The 15460-nt window shown below is 39.2% G+C and overlaps 1 protein-coding gene across 1 annotated transcript in view; it reads right to left on the minus strand.

Annotated features, from left to right (window-relative positions):
* Window positions 1–8611: 8611 nt before the first annotated feature.
* BMP10 (bone morphogenetic protein 10) overlaps window positions 8612–15460 on the minus strand; it is a 32997-nt gene continuing 26148 nt past the window's right edge. Inside the window, exon 3 of the transcript XR_003569351.1 lies at window positions 8612–8667. The gene's annotated coding sequence lies outside the window, so the exon portion shown is untranslated. The remainder of the gene's footprint in view (window positions 8668–15460) is intronic.

Consider the following 15460-nt stretch of genomic DNA (forward strand, 5'->3'; position numbering starts at 1 on the left):
CATAAATTGCTTTCTTGACCCAAAGCCCATTTACATTATACTGCATGGTGGGCAACTATCCTGTCCTGAAAACTGAAGGTTTCAGATGCCTTCCCAAGACGCAAGCAGTTCAGCTGCATGATGTGCCTCTGTCAAAGGACTTAAGGTGAGAGAAGGAAAGGGGACTTCAGTCCTGATCATTTTCCCCCAACCAATGCCTGACTTAGACTTTGGGGAAGAAGAAGAGGAAGAAGGGAGATTGAAGGAGGGCAGTAAAAGTTGAAAGAAGAGGTAGGAGATTGACTTCTAAAGCAGTTAGCACTAACTCTGAAATTTGAAGTCGAATCAAAGTTAACCAAATTATATCAGTACTAGCTTGAATTTAGAGAGTCAGTGTTTTTTTTAAATTTTATTTATTTAGTTTTTGATTTGTGGAATACAACAAACATTTCCATAACATAATATAATAAAACAGATGATTGCACATGAAACTGCAAATCTATTATTCCTTTTACATATATAACAAAGTTATAATGTGACTTTCTTTTTTCCCCTCACCCCAGCCCTAGAGACGGCTACCATTAGATACAAATATGTATATACGTAAAATCATTCTATATATTCTTCTGTTTATCAGTTCTTTCTCTGGATGCAGATTTTGTAGCTAATTGGGGTATTTATAATAGTCAAAATGGCTTATTTGCTAAAAGTTGTTCTTAAAACAATATTGCTGTTACTGTATACAGTGTTCTCTTGGTTCTGCTCACTTTGCTCTTCATTATTTTGTGCAAGTCTTTCCATGTTTTTCTAAGATCGTTGAGTTCGTAATTTCTTATAGCACAGTAGTGTTCCATCACAATCATAGGGTTTAATAATAGAAAGGTCATTGGCTTTTGAGTCTGAGGACCTGGACATAAATTTCAGCTTTGCTACTTTCTCCCTGTTTGACCTTGGGCAAGGCTTTTCACATCTGTGAGTTTCAGTTTCCTTGTTTGTAGAATGGAGGCATCCAAATGTGTCATTTGTGGGGTATTTCCTATCTCAATTCTTGATTCCAAGAGTTTTAAGCTGATGAGGAGCCCAAGCAAGAAGGCTCTCCCTTTAAGAAGATTTTCACAGACTCTCAGAGTTGGAAGAAGTCTCCATGGCCTCCTAGATTAACTCATACCTGAAGAAGAATTCTCTCTCTAACACATGGTCTTCCAGCCATGTCTTGAGGACCTCCAAAAGTCAAGGACCATCTCAGATTGGGACAGCCCCAAATGTCTGGGTCACAGTCTGCCTCTCTGCACCTTACACCCATTGATTCTAGTTCTGTCCTTAAGCTCTGTATGCCTGAGACCAGTGCTGGACATCTCTAATTAGGCATAAGGCCCATTCCCATCTAATCCCACCCAAGTTTTAACTGGCAAGGCTGTCCTTCATACAAAATATTTCATTTCCCCATCCTGTTCATTTGTTCAGATAGTCCCCCATGGCTGGAATGCCTTTACTAATCTCACCTTTGCCCCTTAGGAGGTCCAATTCCATAAAATTTTTCTTGATCTCCCAACCCCCGTTGTTAGCAGTACCTTTCCCTCAAATTATTTTGTATAAATTTTGTATTTATTTATCTGTCTACATGTTCCTGCCCCATCCCAGTAGAACGCAAGCTCCATTTGGACAGAGACTGTTAAATTTTGTCTTTGTATCCTCAAAGCCTGGCATAGTCTCTGGCACATAGTGGGCATTTCATCGCTGCTTTTTTAATGCAGTTGAATTGTATTGAACTTGGGAGAAGGCAGCCCTGGGAGGGGAGGGGGGTCATGAGGGGGGAATGACAGTAATATCATCAGTGGCTGCTGGTCCGGCTTGTGAAAATGTGTTTTATCATGCGTAAAAACATGATGTGAGATTTCAGCCCTCTTGACACAATGTAGGGATAACAAGCCCTCGGGACAAGGGAATGTGCCTGTAATCACTTCAGCTGGCTGGGGAACACCATTCCTGCCTGCTGGCTTCCAAAAGTTATTTTCAAACCCAGCCACTTAGTGTGGCCGGAAACAGCTGGGAGAGGTGGAGAAGCCAGGCTTCTTCTGTGTTCAGAAGCCTGACATGAAAGTCTTATTTTTCAAGGCTGTCACATCATAAACAATTGCCTTTTAATGAATAAAATGAATAAAATTACCTTTAGTTAGTAAGTGGGGGTGGAAGGAGGCAGTTTCCCTGTAGTGTCACAAACACTGAGCTTGAAGTCAGAGATTAGAATTTACTTGTTGGTTCTAACGCTTTCCAGCTCTGTGATCTCAGACTGGACATTTAACTTCTCTGAACCTCAGTTTTCTCACATGTAAAATGGAAATAATGACATTTGCTCTACAAACTTCATGGATGCTGTTTAGAAAGTGCTGTATAAATTTGAACCCACTATCAACTCTCACTCGGCTCATAGAGTTAGGACTGGTAGAGACTTTATAAGTCATCTACTCCTTCATTCTACAGGTGAGGAAACTGAGGCCCAGAGAGGTTAAGGCAAGGGAACAAGTATTTCTTAAGTTCTAAGCATTTATTAAACTCTTAGTATATGCCAGACACTGTTCCAAGTACTGGAGATACAAATACAAGCAAAAAGAAAGGTGGCTCTTGCCCTCAAGGACCTTACACTCTAATGGGGGAAGTCAACACATGAAAGGGAGATAAGATGAGAGGACTCATTTGGTGGCATGGTGAGTCAGAAACAAGAGCAGCTGGGTGGGGAACGAAGCACGGCCAGCGTGGCCTGGCCCCAGATGGAGGCCTCCTGGGAGAAGCTCATCAGTGGGGGATGGGGGGCAGCATGGCAGAGGGCTGTTCAAAGGTGAGAAGACCCCAGGCCCTGAGGGAAATTCCGGGGTGAAGAGGCATCTGAATCACGGCAACAAAGTCTGAAGAGTCAGAAGCACAGTCAGGAAGCGAATGAAACTTGGATGTCCTGGACCCATCCCTCAACTGGAAATCCTCCTTTCCCAACCCCTCCTGCCTTTCTTCCAAGTCAGTCAGTCAATAAACATTTATTAAGCACTTACTGTGTGTCAGGCACTGTCAGACTGAGTAAGGTTAAAGTGACTTGTCTAAAGTTACATGTGTTAAAATGGGAAAGGCAGGATTTTAATCTGTTTTCTTCTGACTCCAAATTTAGGGGTCTTTCCACTGTACCACCTGGGTAACTATTTTATACTTGGGAAAATAGGAACCTTAATCCTCTGCCAGGAGCCTAGTTTACAATGTCACATCCCCTTAATCCTCCCACTCTATTGCCAGATCCTCCTTCTTATACTTGTCAAATAACCCTCCAGCAAAATAGATTTCCCCTTTCCTTTCAGGTAGTTCTCTGCTGGTCTTTTTTTTCTAATATTTTGGTCACAAGGTTGTCCTGCCCTCCCCACTCCTCAACCACGCTACAATAATTTTTTTTTTTTAATAAAAAAACAAACCCAAAGCTTATGGCCACAGCAGAGGACTCTAATAATACCAGAGGTAAATAAGCTATTCTATAATCTTAGAACTAGGAGATGTAAATGATAGTTCTGTTTCCGCTGCGGGACTTGAGAGACGTCACTTAACCTCTCCATGCCTCAATCTCCTCATCTGTCAAATAAGAGCATCAGTGTCAGCCCTGTCTCCTACTTTGATGGATCTGTGATTGCATCAACGTGGCAGCTCATTCCAACAATACAGAATGTAACCCATCCATGGCTGCCTGACCTGTGTGACTCTTGTTCATGTCCTACTGAAAAATTCACTGCCAGGAATCTATTCAACATGCTGGGGTCCTTGCCCTAGTTATCTTGACATTGCCTAGATATCAGTGGAGTACACACATAGGCTATACATTATCTCTTGCTTTTACTACATGGCCAGACCATCTCTTTCTCCAACCACACATTTCTTTGATGACATTCATTATTCCACTTCTTCCATGTTATTCCTCATTTGCAAAGTGTTGCAAGCTACTCACTCCTAATATTTCTTTTCTAACTGTCTTTTCAAGTTAATTCTGCAGAGATTATTTTATTCCATGACTCGAAAGCCGTATGACATCATCAGAAACACACTGGAATTCAAAATCTAACTCATAGTTTTTGGAACAATTAAATGTGAGGGAAAGTGCATTTTAAAATAATCTTTTTTAAAAAAGTCAACCTAACAAGCATCAATAAACATGTACATTTCAAAAACAAGGAAGAGAAAACAGAATTGTATATGGAACTAAAAAATTCAGTCGTGTACTTTGTGAGTGTGTGTGTGTATATATTCACGCACACACATATATTCGTACACACATATCCATGTATGTATATATGTGTGACATATATACACATTATCTATAACCATATATATCTATATATCTCTCTCTCTCTCTCTCTCTCTCTATATATATATATATATAACAATAATAACAAAACAGTTCTGCCTGCCTGTGTCCTTTTCTGGACTTCTACTCTTCCATGTAATTTTTAAATGTTTCATTGGTACTCTCTTCTTTCTTCTTCTTTTGTGTCACTATCACTATCCATACCAACTCCTCCTAACCCTCCCCTCTTGGAAGTCTTCCTTTATGTAACCAATAATTACAGTTAAGTAAAATGAATTATGACATTGACTGCATCTTTTTCTGCACATCTCTGCTAAGAGTTAGGAAGCATGTTTCAATATCAGTCTTCTGAGTTCAAATTAGTCACTGGATTGATTAGTGAGGTGAGTGCCAGGTCTAAAGTCAAGACAACTCATCTTCCTGAGGTCAAATCTGGCCTCAGACACTTACTAACTGTGTGACCCTGGGCGAGTCACTTAACCGAATTTGCCTCAATTTCCTCTTCTGTAAAATGAGCTGGAGAAGGAAATGGCAAACCACTCTGGCATCTTGGCCAAGAAAACCCCAAATGGGGTCATGAAGAGTCAGATATGACTAAAATGACTGAACAACAACACTGCTCAGAGCTCTGAAATCTGTTGAAATTGTTTTTCTTTTTATTATTATACTCATCATGTAAATAGTTCTCCCAATTCTTTTCACTTCACTCTGTATCAGCTTATGAGAGGTTTCCCAAGTTTCTCTGATTCTGTCATATTTCTTATGACATAGTAACCTTTAATTATATTTGTATATTATAATTTCTTTAGGCATTCCTTAATTAATGGCATATACTACACTTTACTATAAAAAAGTGATGCTGTAAAATTTTTTTGTACATATGAGAACTTTCCTTATGTACGTAATTTCTTTGGGGTCACATATATGCCGAGTACTGGTATTGTTGAATCAGAGAGCTTGTATGCCTAGGTTAATGACTTTTGGGGTGTAGTTCAAATTACTTTACAAAATGGACCAATTCACAGCTCCACCAATAGTGCATTAATGTGACTGTCTACCCACAACCTCTCCACCAATTACTATTTTCATTTTTTTGTTGCTTTTTGCCAATCTAGTGGGTATAAGATAAACCCTTAGAGTAGTTTCAATACATATTTATCTTATTATTAGCAATTTGAATAATTTTTTCATATCAAAATTGATAGCTTACATTTCTTATTACCAGTGTAGTTTATTGCAAAAACTTCAATACTTCAAAGAGCCATGAGTTCATGTGTGTTGGTGCCACCCTTTGGGCTGGAGTGGAGACCCTCTGGGGCTTCTCCCCACCTGCTAGACTGTCCTCAGACAATATATCAAGTGTTCATTAGTGGGATCCCTCTGGCAATGATCACATCCATTCCTTGATAAGTCATCAGATGACTTTAATGATAGCCATTACATTGATTATTACAATAGCCTACTTGCCTCAAGTCTCTTCCCACTCCAATCTGTCCTCCAAGTAATTTTCCTAAAGCACCGGTTTGATCACCCAATAAACTCCAGTGACTCCCTATTACTTCTAGGGACAAATGCAAAATCCTCTGATAAAGCCTTTCATAACCTACCTTCCTCCTATCTTTTCAGTCTTCATACATTTTAATCTCCACCAAGAACTCTGATCTAGTGAAAGCATGGGCCTCAGTAAAAGAAAAAGCATGGGCCTCAGTTTCCTTATCTGTAAAATGAAATCTCTTCCAACTCTAACATTTTTTAAGTGTCCCTTCCAATTTTGACAGTGTGTTCTGAAGTTCTATCGAGCTCTAATATTCTATCATTTTTTATGACAGTTATATCATCACACTCCTAAGTAACAGGAAACATATCCTCCATGGGGAAAAGGGGCTTACTATTGCGGCAGTTGGAGAGCAGAAGCAAGGGGGAGCAGATCAAGTAGCTTAATCCTTCAGTGTTTATTCAAAGACACATAAACATATAGTAGTTTTGTCATAAGGTCAGCCTTTCTCTATCTCTGCAATGTCTATGAAATATACAATTCTGTAGAAATTTCCTTTTCTAAAGCTGGATGAGTCAGTTGGGAAGAATGCATTATTCATAAATCAGCTGACACTCAGCCATTCATTTGGTCCTTCTTCCCATCTCTCAAGTGACATGGAAAGCGAAGTTCTCCAGAGCCTGTGGGGGATGTTCTTTGAGGCCCATAATACTAAAGGATTGTTGTCCCTCCCCTTCTCTGCAGGAAGAAGGGAGTGCCTCCTTTGTTTAAACTGTCTTCTGGGTGTCTGAGGCTAAGCTCATTAGTGGGGTCCAGAGAAATAACTCCACACCATCCCCATGCAATAGCTCACGTAGAAAATATAGGAGGTGGCCATATTTATATTCTATTTCCTACTTAGATAAGAGCAGAATTGAAAAGCCTTAAGTCATATATTGAATCAATAGAACCCAGCAACATGTAGCCTTGGGCTTCCCTGCCACAGAGTAGTGGCCTGGGGTCTTTCCCCCTACAAGGTAATATTCAAGGTCTGTCTCCCTATTAGTCAGTGTCTTGGAGCTATCACAAACCTCTCTCCAAGGGCTTCTGTTAGGTTCTCCTCTCCTCACCTTGCCTCCACCATGGTTGAGGTCCAGTTTTTAAAGCACACACTCACACACAGATGATAGATATCTTTTGTTTTTATTTCATGCTCATTTCTGAATATATTCCTCTGCCCTCCCCTACACAATGAGCCATTCCTTAAACAGAGAACAAAAAAAAAAGAGGAAAAAAGCAGTTCAGAAAAACCAATAAATGAAATAGCCATTCCTGCTAGCAATATTCTTATCCATAGTTCTCCACCTCTGCAAAGAAGGGAGAAAAGGACATTTTCTCGACTTTTCCCTGGGGCCAGATTTGGTCATTATAATTATACAGCATTTACTTATCAATCAATAAACATTTATTAAGCACCTACTATGTGCCAGGCACTGTGATAAGTTATGTTTTCTATCAAAGAGCTGGGGTTGATCAAGGGAATCCAGATTACTTGACTTCCTCCAACCCACCTGTTGAAATAACAGGAATTAAAGCATAAGCAATAAAGACAGAAGATGTAAGAATTCTCCCCATATAGACTTTAAAGTGGCTCATTTATACAGGGTCTGATTCTTTCAGACCTTGATTGACTAGTAGAAAGAGCTCCCTTTAGGAAGAGTGAAGTTTTTCTCTCTTTTTTTCCTCTCCCCTCTGTTTTTCCCTCTTTTTCTGTCAAACCAGTGTTTCCTTGTGGCAATGATAAGCTCTGTGCAGTGGAGAGCAGACCCAAAGAGTATAGCTGCAGAGTTAAGTTGAACTTCAGGGAAGCCCAGGGAGCCCAGTGACCTGCCCAGTAGAAATACTGCATTTAGTGGGAGCAATGTGAGGCTACAAGAACAGAAAAGATCAGTTCCTGTAGTGCCACAGATGTGAGTTGTCTTAGTCATGTGTGTTCCCTGTATGTATGACTCTCTACAAATATATTCTGTATGTCTGACTATTGAGGGTAGATGCATAGGTAGGGGCTTGTGAGCTACATTTTGAAGAAGGTAGACTCATAGTGATGTCTTGAAGGTGGGGTAGTCATCCTCTAGGGGTCCCAATCTGTAAGTACAATTTATGAGGATAGCTCAAAAGGATACTTTTTGTTGTTTGTTTTTTTTCTGTTTACATTATTGTTGTCAATATGTATATCGTTTTCTTGATTCTGCTTAGTTCATTCTGTATCATTTCATGTAAAATTTTCTGTATTATCATAAATTCTTACTCATTATTCTTATGGCATAGTAATATTCCATTGCATCCATGTACTTTCCCTAATTGGTGGGCATCTACTTTGTTTAATTTGCTTCCTCTTATAGACTGTAAGATCCTGGAGGACAGAGTGTGCTTCTGCTTCTTCTTTTTGTTTGTTTTGTTTTGTTTTCTTTAGGCAATTGGGCTTAAGTGATTTGCCCAGGGTCACACAGCTAGTAAGTGTTAAGTGTTTGGTCTGAGGCCGGATTTGAACTCAGGTCCTCCTGACTTCAGGGCTGGTGCTCTATCCACTGCGCCACCTATCTGCCACCTTCTTCTTCTTTTTGTCTTTGTATCATCAAAGCCTAATAGTGTACTAGTAATATGTAGTAGGTACTCAATAAATGCTTTGTTGACTGATTGATCGGTTAATTAACTGAATTCAAGTCTTGTTCCTCCAAATCCAGTGTTCTTTCATCAACACTAAGTTGTCTTCATTCCTGTCCTTCACAATTACTAAAGTCTAGTATCACCATCGTAGGGGATAGGATTATTCATCCAAATCAAATATATCCAAAGGCATCCTTGATCCCCAGACAGAATTCTAGGAAAACAAAAGGAAAGCAGAACAGAGTCAATTTCTTTTCCATCAGTTGCCTACTTCTCAATAGAAACCCTTCCTCTCCCGCCATTTCTCTCAGTCAGCCATGAGCCAGTATTGATGTTTTATTTTTACTAGAAACAGCTTGAGCAAAGATTTTGGCCCAGATGACAGCTCTCTTGGCAGCAAATGACTATATACACTGACCCTATATACTGACCTCTGGCTATGTCTCATTTGTTCTTGGGAGAAAAAAAGACAACATCTATAGACTTTAGAGGATATAAAGCTTAGTGCTGCTTGAATGAACACCAAGTTTATGTTCTGTAACCTAAATCAGGTCCTCAATGCTGCACAACAGTCCTTATCTTAATCATCTGTCATTGGTAATCTCTCATCTCTCTTTATCACATTCCCCACAATGGTGGTTATAAATCTTATCCCCTTCTGCAGTTCCAGAGAGTCAGGCAGTAACCTGCCCAGGAGAGATGCTGCACTCTAGTATGAGATACTACAAGAATAGAAAAGACATCTGGGTTCTGTGGTACCAGAAATGTGAATTATCTTGGCCACGTGTGTGGTGCCATCATCCCCCCCCTCCACTCTCAGCAGATGACCTCACCCACTTTACTGAGAATATTGAGACAATCTGATGTGAATTCCTTCAACTCATGTACTTGATGACTCAAAACCTCTGTCTTTACCATTTTTCTCCTCCTTTGTTCTAATTGGTCATTCCACATTTCTCTTTTTCATTTCTAAGCTCCTAGAAATAGTCATCTATATTGGATTTTTCTACTTCCTTATCATCTGGTTAATCTTCAGTTCCTGCCATAAGAATTTGGACTCACAGGTCATTGGATTTAAATTATATGACTCTTTCTTAATCCACCTTCTTCTTGACCTTTCTGCAGCATTCACAATTGATCATGACTTATACCCAAATACCCCATATTCCATTATTTCCTGTGATACTCCTCTTTCTTGTTTCTCTTCCTGTCTGACCATTCTTAAAGTCACCTTCACTGGTTCATTGTCATTCTCATGCCCCCAAGCCAAGGCTTTTTCCTTGCCTCCTTTCTCTTTTTATGTTCTTTCACTTGGCAACCTTATCTACTCTCTTGGGTTTAATTATCCCCTCTGCCCAAATGGCACACTTAAAATGTGAAAATAGACTTGTAGGAAGGCTCTCAAACTTTTAATAGGATTTTCTGTGGAGGATGTATGGAAGAACCTACAAAAAGTTGAACAAGACAAATAAACATAGGTGAGTGGAGATTGGAATAGATGGAAGGAGTACCTATATCACAAGATTGTGTCTCCATTGTGATTAAAGTAAGTATTAAATAAGTGAGAAATTATTAAGTTTCCTCAGTTTTAATATCCATTCACATTTCACACATTTATACAGACACACAGATATACAGTCATACAACAGGAACTTACACTATCATCCTTTCCTATGTTTGCATGCTACAATCTAATAGTGAGCTTACAAAGGAAAGTGAAGTCCCGTTGGAGTTTCAGTGGAATAGGTGGGTGGCAGGACATTAAGCAGCTTCTGCTCTATGTACATTGGAGTCTTCATTGGATGTTCCACTTCACAAGAGAGATTATTCCACTCCAGTTCAATCAACCCACCCTCATTTGCATTTTTTTGTCTCTATATCCTTTAGTGTAATGTGTTAGGATAATGAGTCATCTCAATATATTGTCTCAAATGTGACTATAAGCTGGGTTGAACCCTATCATGTTACTTAGTTCTCATCCTGGGTGGGAGTGTGTCTTTGTTGAATTTAAAGCTCTTTTCCTTATCTTTGTGCAGTTTTCTGAATGTTATCTATTTCCTGGCAATTTGGATAATTTGATAGCAAGGATGATTTAACTTAGGAATCTCTAGCTAAGTGCCTCAGGGAATCTGAGCTTGGCCCTATGCTATTTAACATTTTTATAAATGTCTCGAGTAAAGATGTAAATGGTATGCTTATCAAATTTGCAGATAACACAAAGCTAGGATGGATATTTAATGAACTGGAACACAGTCAGTATTCCAAATAACATTGACAGGATAAATCAAAGGGTTAAGTCAACTGAGATGAAATTTCACAGGAAGTAGTTCATCTAGAAAAGATGTGGGGGCTTTAGAAGACTGCAAGCCCAATACAAATCAATAGTATGATGTGACAGCCAAGGAAGCTAACGAAATCTTAGACTGTGTTAAGAAAAGCATAGCTTCCAGGAATAGAGATAATACTTCTGCTATTCTCTGCCCTAGCTGGACCACATCTGGAGTATCGTAATCAATTCTGAGCATCACATTTTAGGAAGGATATTGATAAGCTGGCAAGTAGCCCAAAGAGGGTGACTAGAATTAGGAATCTTGAGTTAATACCATATAAGGGTCAGTTAAAGGAACAAGGGAAATTGACTTAGGTTGGATATGACTCCTGTCTTCAGTATTTGAGGGGCTGTCATTTGAAGGAAGAATTAGTATTGTTCTTTTTTTACCTAGAGGGCAGAGGTAGGAGCAATATGTGAGTTACAAAGAGTTAAATTAAGGATTGATGTTAGAAAAAAACTTTATAACCATTAAAGCTGCCCAAAGGTGAAGTGGGCTGGCCAAGGAGGTAACAGGCTCTCCTTTGTTCAAATGAAAGTTGGAGGACTACTTGACAGGTATGTCGAGGAGGAATTTATTTTTCAGCTACAAATTGAACTGGATGATCACTGAGGTTCATTTCAAGTCTATAATTCCTTGTCATGTTTTAAGTACTGTCATTTGGAAGCAGTATTATTAGACTTGTTCTGAATTCCTTTCTCCCCAAGACAGAACTATGAGCAATGTCTATAAGTTTCAAAAAGGAAGATTCTGGTGCAGTGTGAGGAAAAATGTTCCTAACAACCTGAGATATTGCAAAGCAAAGAATAGAAGCCACTCACTGTAAGTTCTCTAGTCTCCAATACAATACAACTCTGCCACCTTCCCCCCAATGTCATCCTTCATTCTCTCCTACTCTGCACTTATCAGATCTATGGGTAGACAAACAATTTATGAATAAACAAGATATGGAGAACAAAGTGAGGTGCAAAAATAATTTCTGTTACATTAAATTTAAAAGGTTTTGTACAAATAAAATAAATGTAGCCAGGATCAGAAAAAAAGCAAAAAATTGGGGAAAAATTTTTATACACAGTTTCTCAAATAAAGATCCATATCTCAAATATATAAAGAACTTTGTAAAATCTATAGGAATACAAGTCATTTCCCAATCAATAAATGGTCAAAATATATGAACAGGAAGTTTTCCAGTGAAGAAATCAAAACAATATATAGCCATATGAAAACAATGCTCTAAATCATGATTGATTAGAGAAATTCAAATTAAAACAACTTTGAGATATTTTACACTTATTAGACTGGCTAAAGTGATTGAACAGGAAAGTGACAAATGTTGGAGGAAAGAAATGTGAAAAAATTGAGACACTAATTCACTGTTGGTTAAACTGTGAAATGATCCATTTATTTAGATATATTTGAGTTGAGGAAATATTTGTTTGAGGAATTTGTTTGAGTCGAGGAAACTGAGGCATGGAGGGAATTAAGATGAAGCCCGGAGTTCTGGGTCCAAGCCCAGCATGATTTCCACTCACTACACCATTGCTGCTTCTTGCCATGGCAGTCTCTGACTGTAGCCCACTATCTTTCCACTTTTCCCAGTCACTCACTCATACTAATCCTCCTCTTCACTCTCATTGTGCTCATCAGTCCCTTGACCTTTTCCCATTCTCCCAGTCTATCTCCACCACTCTGGCTTCACGTATCTCCCTATCAAGTCTTGGCCATGTAATCAGCCACTTCAATAGTTTTCTAGCCACCACCTTGGAATCCCAAATCCCCTTGACCTTCAGCTATTCTCATCTTTCTAAAACTCAACTCTGGATAAGTGCCAACCTCTGATTTCTCTTAGTGTTGGACAAAATCATGCAATCATGCTGACTACATTCATTATATCATATGGTGTGGGATCTTAGCTGACACTCAGCAATCCTATTATTGAACTCTTAGGAAGTCCCAAACACATTTATAAGGGTTCCAAACCTTTCCCTCTCCATTCAATCAATCACTTATTAAGAGCCAATTGTATGCCAATCACTTGAGTCCTGTGGACACACAGGCAGTCCACCTTGGGGTGCAAACAACAAATTATGTCAGCTCAAGATGGAGATGAGGGTGGTTTCGTCCTTGATACGTGGTCAAGGCCTCTTGCATACTTTGGGTTCAGTGTTTCTGGAAAATGTGGCAACTCAAAAGGACAAGTTCAGGGGACCCCTTAACATTACGTGTTAGCAATAAAAGTACAAAAATGAAATAATATATGGTCCCAAAGAGCTCACGTTTTACTGGGGTGATACAACATATTCACAGATCAGTAAATGCAGGCTATGCGCCAAATAAATACAAAGTGGTTTTGGGAGCAGGTGGTACTAACTACTGAGGCAATCAGGAATATACAAAATGCCTTTTGTAGGACAAGCACTTGGGCTGAGCCTTAAAGGGAGTTAAAAGTTCCAGATGGCAGAGGTGAGAAGAGAGAACAGTCCAGTTATAAAGGTAGTTTATACAAAGGCATAGAGATAGGAGATGGAATACAGTTGTTTGGGGAACAGAAAGTAGGCTAAAGAGGAGGAATTTCTGAATCTTAGTTTCCTAGAGGAGTGTCAGAAGATCTTGAAGTTTAGTGGAGGGATCATTTCTGAAGAGTTTGGGGATCCAGCGTCTAAGATAGAGGAGAGTCTGTTTCTTGAACAATGACAATTCTAGAAGAACTTAACCTTCTATAAACTAGGGAGAATTTCTGGGTGGCTCTAAGCCCCTGAGAAGCAGAGGATCATACATGTGGCTTTGTAGTCAAGGATAAACAAGGGACAGATTGTGGAAACAAGACTTCTTTACCCTCTGCAACTATCTGAGTTATTCAGACAGTACACATCTGATGTGATTGGGGGTATCTTTTTAGTAACCCTAATATTGTTTTCCTTTTAAGGAGAGTCCAAGCTCTTAGGGTGGTACTACAATGCTAGAGACCTTTATAGGTCCCTAGGGCAAAGAAGGGACTCACTAGAATGTCAGGAAGTTGCCTTTCTAGTAACTCCAAATTGGTTTCCCTTCTGAGAAGAGTACAAATCACAGGTGTGCTGCTATGAGTTTGGGGCAGTTAGGTGGTGCAGTGGATAGAGCACTAGGCCTGGAGTCAGGAAGACCTGAGTTCAAATCTGGCCTCAGACACTTACTAGCTGTGTGACACGGGGCAAGGCACTGTTTGTCTCAGTTTTCTCATCTGCAAAATGAACTGGAGAAGGAAATGGCGAACTACTCCATTATCTTTGCCAGGAAAACCCTAAATGGGGTCACAAAGAGTTGGGTAGGACTGAAATGACTCAACAACAACATGTCCCTGGGCAGGGAGGAAGATGGAGCTCATCGGAGAGGATGGGGAAATTATTTCTGTTGTTTATGGGCTCGTGTGTGGTATTAACGTGTTTTCTGAATTTTCTATGGGGTAAAATGAAAAATGTCTTCTACCCAATATGCCTCATTACTTTGAATGTTACATAGAATCTTGGAACTCTTTATATAAATACATGGAGACCTAAATGCTTGCTATATTCAAGAAAAATTTTACAACTTTCCAAAGTATCCTTTCAATGGGAATGAAATGAACTAAGGAGAAATGATTGTCTAGGAGACATGCGTTTTTTATTTATTTTGTTATCCTATTGGGAATTATTAGATCATTTTCCTATTGGGAATTATTAGATCATTTTTCACATTTCTAAGGAGTCCACAGAGGAGGTTTTGTAGAATTACTGGGCTTGATGTATTTAGTATAATATCATATGCAAATAGATTCATTTATAGAACCTTATCATCAACAGATGATCCTTTTATTTGGATTTTATGTAGGATGTCTTCTATAACCTTAGTAAACACTTTAGTTGAATTGGAAGTGCAAAATAAATGAACTGAAAAGGACTTTAGAGATAATCTAACCTAATTTTGTATAAGAGGATATGGAAATTGAGTGGAAAAGATGAAATTGCTCAAGGTCATACAACCTATATTTAAGGTCATACAGCAGAGTTAGGTCATGAACCAGATTTTCTAACTTCAGGTCTAGTGCTCAAATGTTTCCCTATAAGCATTATGGCCACAGTATCCCCTAACACAATCTTATTAACTGGGGTTAAAATTAATTGTGATAAAAACTCTAGAAAATTCAAACTAGTTGCATGCAAGAAAACAACCCTATCTTGCAGTCACATACATTAGAGTAGCAATATACAATAGTGAAAAGAGCCCCTTGATTTGGAGTCATTGTGAGAAAAGTGCTCACTAACTCTTCTGCATTTATTTTATATTTATCCTGTATATACTTATCGATGTCTTTGCTGTCTTCTCCAATGGAATGTGACCACCTTGAGAGGAAGGATTCTTGGGGCAGCTAGGTGGCGCAGTGGGTAGAGCACCGGCCCTGAAGTCAGGAGGACCTGAGTTCAAATGTGACCTCAGACCAAACACTTGACACTTACTTAGCTGTGTGACCCTGGGCAAGTCACTTAACCCCAATTGCCTAACCAAAAAAGAAAAAAAAAAGTAAGGATTCTTTCTTCCTTCCTCTCTCTCTCTCCCTTATTTCCTCTCTTTCTTTCTTCCTTTCTTCCTTTCTTCCTTCCTTCCTTCCTTCCTTCCTTCCTTCCTTCCTTCCTTCCTTCCTTCCTTCCTTCCTTCCTTCCT

The sequence above is a fragment of the Vombatus ursinus genome, unplaced genomic scaffold (assembly GCF_900497805.2).
Source record: "Vombatus ursinus unplaced genomic scaffold, bare-nosed wombat genome assembly UNPS02014778.1, whole genome shotgun sequence".
In the NCBI taxonomy this organism is placed as follows: domain Eukaryota; kingdom Metazoa; phylum Chordata; class Mammalia; order Diprotodontia; family Vombatidae; genus Vombatus; species Vombatus ursinus.